We start from the raw sequence: 6,090 nt of genomic DNA on the forward strand, positions 1-6,090 counted from the left end.
GTGAAAGTTTTCAAATTTGATTAAAAAAGTAAAGATGCTACTCTCTTCTCATTGGCTCACAGACCTGGGATCCCCAAATGTGAGGTCTGCAGTTGGGCCTTCTTGCATATTTATCATACAGACATGGTATCCATCTTCTTATCTAACACTCTCTCTACAAAAAAGAGAATAAACCTATTTTAATAAAATAAAAAATGATATCAAAAAAATGAAATAAATAATTTTAGATTGTCTGTCTGGATTTGTATATCCACTTTGTTGTCTGGTGGTGAATCCTCCTTTTGAAATTCTCCAGTATACTCTGCCATTTGTCTGAGTGTTGTCAAAAAGCATTCTGGGAAATAAAGGAAATTGCTATCTGAAATAAAAGTGGATGAGACAGGCTGAAAAGGCAAAGTACATGAAAAAAAAAGTTTGCAAATGCTTCATCACAAAATATCTCTCAGAGAACACTGAAACACGGCAACATAAAACTGTCTGAAGGTGGAAATTCATGCTGTTATGGATGTTAATAGGGCAGAAAAATGAAAGCAATTATTAGGGATTATTTGTACATTAAATTTCAGAAACTGAAGCTGAACAGTTGAAATACAACATAAATACATGTGAACACATAAGTGGCCAAGCAAAAACATAAATATCTACAGTAGGAAAGGACACATTTTGTATTATCACCCTTGTTACTCCTCAAATGTTTAAATAAATATATAAAACCTTTTCTAACCTGATTATTCCTGTGCTCTAGGGGATTAAAACTCACTATTGAATTCTGGGACTAGTTGTTAGGCCGTTAGGACTTCAGGATTTCATTACCAGCGATCGCTCACTCTTGGTCTGATGCACTATGACAGTTATTAAGAGCATGGTGCCTTTAGCCATGAGCGTTGATCAGTGCAGTTTAAAGTTTATGTGCTGCAGTCTTCAGCTTGTCACCACTTGGCCTACATGCAACTCCCTTATCGTTTGGACATTTTGAATGATTGAAGGACATCCACACATTCAAAATGTCCTTTGCTTTCCACTTTTTACTGTTTTGACTAGTCTCCTGTCAACAAGACCATTCCTTTTTTGTATGCTCTCTGTCGCTCTCTCATGCGTCTATCTCACCACTGCTCTGCTCTCCTTTCCTTTCTCTCCTGTCCTTCTCTGAGTCAAGACGGTGGCAATAATCCTCTCTAATAGCAGATGACAGCTCCACATAACTTCTGACATTAGCTTTTAGCCATCACATTTTTACAACCCCTGGTTTTGACGGCAGATTTGTCGGCCGGCAACAGTGGCATCGACAGTCTCTTTTGCTCTCCGCCTGTCTGTCTCTCTCTCTCTCTCCTAATGTCTTTGTGACTGGGGAGATCTGGGGCCCCCATCACACATTCTTTATTACAGTATGGGCCATAGTGTTCCATCACTTTCTGCTTCCCATCAAACAAAGACACGCACATGCACATGCACACACACACACACACACACACACACACACACACATACACACACAGAGCCACCGACATTCACACTTGTCCCCACTGGGCCCCAGACTGATGGCGGTTCCAGAGTACAGTGCCATAAAGAGAAAAAGACAGAGAGAGCAGCTGAGAGCAGCTGCATCAAAAAATGAGCTCCTAATAATACTTAAACTTTTGATGAAGGAACTGAAACAAAACAGAAATAATTTGATAAATACGTGCCTAAAGGTACATAGAGGATACTGGCAAAAGGACATCTCTAAACCTCAGGATCTTGAAGGGAAAAGTCAGAAGGAAAACTACAAGCTAAAGCTAGCTGACCAACTGAGAGCTTGGCTCTGCCTCAGTGGACCTCTCTTAACAACTGGAATAAGTCTGAAAAACAAAGGACTGGTACACCTTCCATTCCTGTTTTGGAAAACAGTGAATTTTCTGTGGAAAGAAGGATGTTACTTTTCATGCCTATCTAAAATAATACATCTTGAAACATATTACTTAAGTTAAGAGGTAAAGTAACAGTTGGTAGCAGAAACAGTTGGTAGCATCAGTTGCCATGGAGACCACCACACACACACACACATACACACACACACACACACACACACAGAGCAAAGTGCAGAGGAATGGAATATCATGCTAAGAGTAAGAGCGTGCAGGCCAAGAAGAAACACAAAGACCCTACAAGAAAACCCTGAGTGCCAGTATGCGGATTACATCCTCCTCAGTGGCAAGAGAATTAAAAACAACCTGATTTTCAACATCAGAGTTGTGGAGAAATGCTACCTTTAGTAACTACCAGCACACCTTCAAAGAGGGAATCGGCCATGAGTGACCATTTGTCAGGATGAGAGTGTAGACACTGAGAACCCTATGTTGACCCTAACTTATTATAAAACCAAAGGAACGTGCTGCTCCATGGAAACCAGACCAGTCCCAACTTGTTTGAGATATTTCACCAGCTGAAAACAGAGAAGGACAGGAACAGACCCAAAAGATACCACTGACCCAGTAGACACAGTGGCGTAAGAACAAGAAGAGGAGAGAGAACCACCAGAGAAGAAAGACCCTGACTGCACTCACCCTTCAACCCTGACTGAGAAACTGAGAGAAAGCCTGTCTTGACTGGAGCTGGACTTCACCGAGTTCAGAGAGCTGATACTGACCAGGCTCACAAAACTCAACAACATTCAACAAGTGAGAGAAGAGCTCCAGCAGATGAAAGAAGACCATCAAAAGAGCATCAATGACCTCAGACAGACCTATGCCCTCCAAGAGGAGAACACCAGTCTGCGGGCCCAGATGGCTAAGATGAAGGAGGACACAAAGCAGAGAGAGGAGCCTCAGGAGACAGCTGGAACACATGAACAGCCAGGTACAAGACAAGAGCCCCTGCACTCCACTCTGCCATTCCTCAGCCCTACCACTGGCTCACAGACACATCTCTCTACCCCCACCCCTAGCCCACAGACACAGCCTCTCAACCCCACCCTCGCCCCTGACACCTCAGCCTTGGCAAAAGATGACCCAACACCCTTTCCCACAGCAACTCCCCCATACTCCCTTTCCACCAACTGGAACCTAGTGCTGGTGCTGAGCTGGTGCAGGTTTGCAGTTGGTCCAACTAGTGAACCTTCTAAGAAGAACCAGCTTGCTTTTCCATGGGCTAGAGAGCCTAGTTGTCACGTAACTGTACATGCCTCTGGTTTCCTAGCAACGCTAACACCAACTTCAAGCACTTCACACTCTAACATAGTGAGTGGCGGTAATGCACCGTAACGCTGGTTGCCACTCACCATAAAATGGAAAGAAAAAGGAGAAGAAGAACTTAAAGCACAACAACAATGGCGGACTACATCACAGCTTTACTTTCTCTGGTATGTACTGCATACTGCCTACTAAATGAACGATTAAGTATGCCATTACCAGCAGACTGATCACACTGAAATATACTCAAGCAAGACAGAATGTATCACATGATGGCTGTCTCACTCGGCCAATGGCCCCTTCACATCTCCAGAAACGTTGCAGCAAATCTCCAAACAGGTGTTATTTGGATAAAGTGGCCACATATTGGGTTAGGGTTAGTTACTTTCTTGTCTGAAAAAACATTAAACCTCAATAAAGTATTAACAGCTTTTAGCCTGGCTCAAAATCTCCGTCATTGTGCACAATGCACATTCTGAAGAGAAGCAATCCATTTTAATTTTGGTTGGTCACGATAATCACGCCCCCAGCCCCTGACATAAGTGGTTCTTTCTTCTAGACCAGCAAAGTGTTGGTGCCACTCTGGAACCAGTTTTCCTGGCTAAGAGCGGGTTCTTCAGCTGTTGAAAGAACTGGTTTGAGATTAAGCGCCGGCTCCGAACTGGCCCTCGAACTGGCCCTCGAACTGGCCCTTGAACTGTCTTGGTCGAAAAGGGGTACCAAACACAGACGCCCTCCCTGCTGGCCAGGCTGACCCCTCCTCTACACCTTCACCCACTGTACTAGCCAAGACAGAGCCACAGGTGGTGCAACTGATGGACTCCAATGGGAAGTATGTGGAGCCCAGACACCTCTTCCTCTACAATGAGACTCCATTGGCTGTCCCCAGACCATCATTGTCCACACAGGCACAAACACTCCCTGTGCTGATACACAGCCTAGGCAGTCACTAAGGTGGCAGAGAGAGCCTGTAGGGTGTGTCCAGAGTCGTGGGTTGTGATCTCTACCCTCCTGCCCCGTACAAACACCCCACTTCATGTCATATGTGACATTAACATGGAGATCACCTGGAACTACTCCACCCTCTTCAATGTCCACCTGGCACTTGTATGACGGGCTACACCTTGACAGAGATGGAGTGTTTGCTGAAACTCTCAAGGATAATGCCCTTGGAAAAAGCCCCAACTCCATCACCACAGCAGGCCACCATAGGACCTTCAGGGACCCAAGAAACACACCATCACAGCCCAGCTCTTGTCACCCTAGAGCTGATGTACCCACCCACTGCCCTCCAAACTACAGAGAGGTTATTGCCCCTTTCCAGAAATGATCTACTGTAGACTCAGGAGGACTCATTATATGGTACAAGTCAAATGTACACAATTCAGTACAGATTCTTATATATTTGGCTGAAAATAAAATCTTATCCCTACACAGAGGGATATATATCTATGTGCTGCATATTTCCCTGCCTCAAGTCAGCTATGTCATTACCAGGGGCAGGGAAATATATTAATCTGTGGTGATTTTAATACCTGGTACACATCCTGAAGTCACCAGAAGTCAAGGAGACAGTTTTATCACCCAGAAAGCTCATACTAATCACCTACATCTGCCTCCTAGAAACAACTTTGACACTGTGATCAACAGTAATGGGAGGCAGCTATTACAACTGTGCAGAAGCCTCAGTCTGTACATTGTCAACAGTTGGGTAAGAGGGGACCTCTTTGGGAAGGTTCGCTTATTGTTCAGCTCTTGGCAACAGCACTGTAGATTATGTGATCACAGACATGAACCCCTTCTCTTTCAATGCATTCACAGTCAAGCCCCAAACCCCTTTATCAGACCACAACCAAATCACCCTCATCCTCAAACAGAACAATATCACACACACAAAATCCAGCAAGCTGTTCAACACACCCAGGACATATAGATGTGCCCCAGACAACACTGAACAATGCCAAGAGGCAAGCAATAGTGAAGAGATTAAATTATTACTAGAAGAGTTTATAGAATATCCCTAACCCTGTCATGAGCCTGTGTCTCCCTAACCTACTGCCACTCTCCCAGTGGCTCTTTCCCTCTCTCTCCTTGTGTGCAGTGTGTGTGTCTGATTGTGTGAGTGGAGTCAGGTGTGCTGGAGTCAGAGCAGAGCCACGCCAGCTGCACCTCATCTCAATAATCAAGACTTCTACAAATACTCAGCCCTGCCACTTTCACTCTGCCAGATTGTAGCCTCTGCATCAGTCAGTCTATCCTTCGAGCCATTTTTCATGCATTACCAGTTTTCCTGTTGTTGCCTGTTTTTTTCCTTGGCCTTACCCTGTCTTCTGTTTCCCCACAGTCCTGTCTGCTGTGCTTCCAGCCCCTGTCTCCAGCCCCTTGTTTCATCAGCCCTGCCTCCCTGCCCTGGATTCCCACTCTTCCTAGTTTCCAGCCCAAGCCTCAGCCTCAGGTTCCCAGCTTCCAGCCCAAGCTTTCCCAAGCCTGCATTCCTTTCCCCCAGCCTTCTAAATAAATACCTTTTGCTATTATATCCCTGTTTCCTCACCTTGAGTGTCTGTACTTGATACTGGATCACTTGCTCTGCCCCACACAGGCTGTACAAATTATATCTTCAAGAGAACAGCAAGTAAAGCTAAACTACATACAAACAAAAGAAAAACAACAAAAAAGAACCACTGATTTGACAAAGACTTTCAAAACCTGAAAAAAACAAGACAGTTATCTAACCTGAAACACAAAGACCGTACAATCATCTACGCCTTCAATATTGTCAAACACTTAAGACATAAAAATACAATTAGAACCAAAAAGATAAACCATACTCAGAAACAATTATGCCTACTTGAGAGTATAGAATAACTAAGGACATAAGGACTGAATATTTTCAGACCTTATTTGGGCCAACGCCACCAGGAAC

General features: G+C 44.4%; 1 long non-coding RNA gene across 1 annotated transcript; it reads left to right on the plus strand.

Annotated features, from left to right (window-relative positions):
* The first annotated feature begins 5,167 nt into the window (after positions 1-5,167).
* On the plus strand, positions 5,168-5,703 carry LOC137198640 (uncharacterized). The gene is made up of 2 exons (XR_010931659.1): positions 5,168-5,413; positions 5,512-5,703. It is a non-coding gene; the product is annotated as an uncharacterized lncRNA (long non-coding RNA).
* Positions 5,704-6,090: the final 387 nt, after the last annotated feature.

Source organism: Thunnus thynnus, chromosome 15 (genome assembly GCF_963924715.1).
Source record: "Thunnus thynnus chromosome 15, fThuThy2.1, whole genome shotgun sequence".
NCBI classification, from domain to species: Eukaryota; Metazoa; Chordata; class Actinopteri; order Scombriformes; family Scombridae; genus Thunnus; species Thunnus thynnus.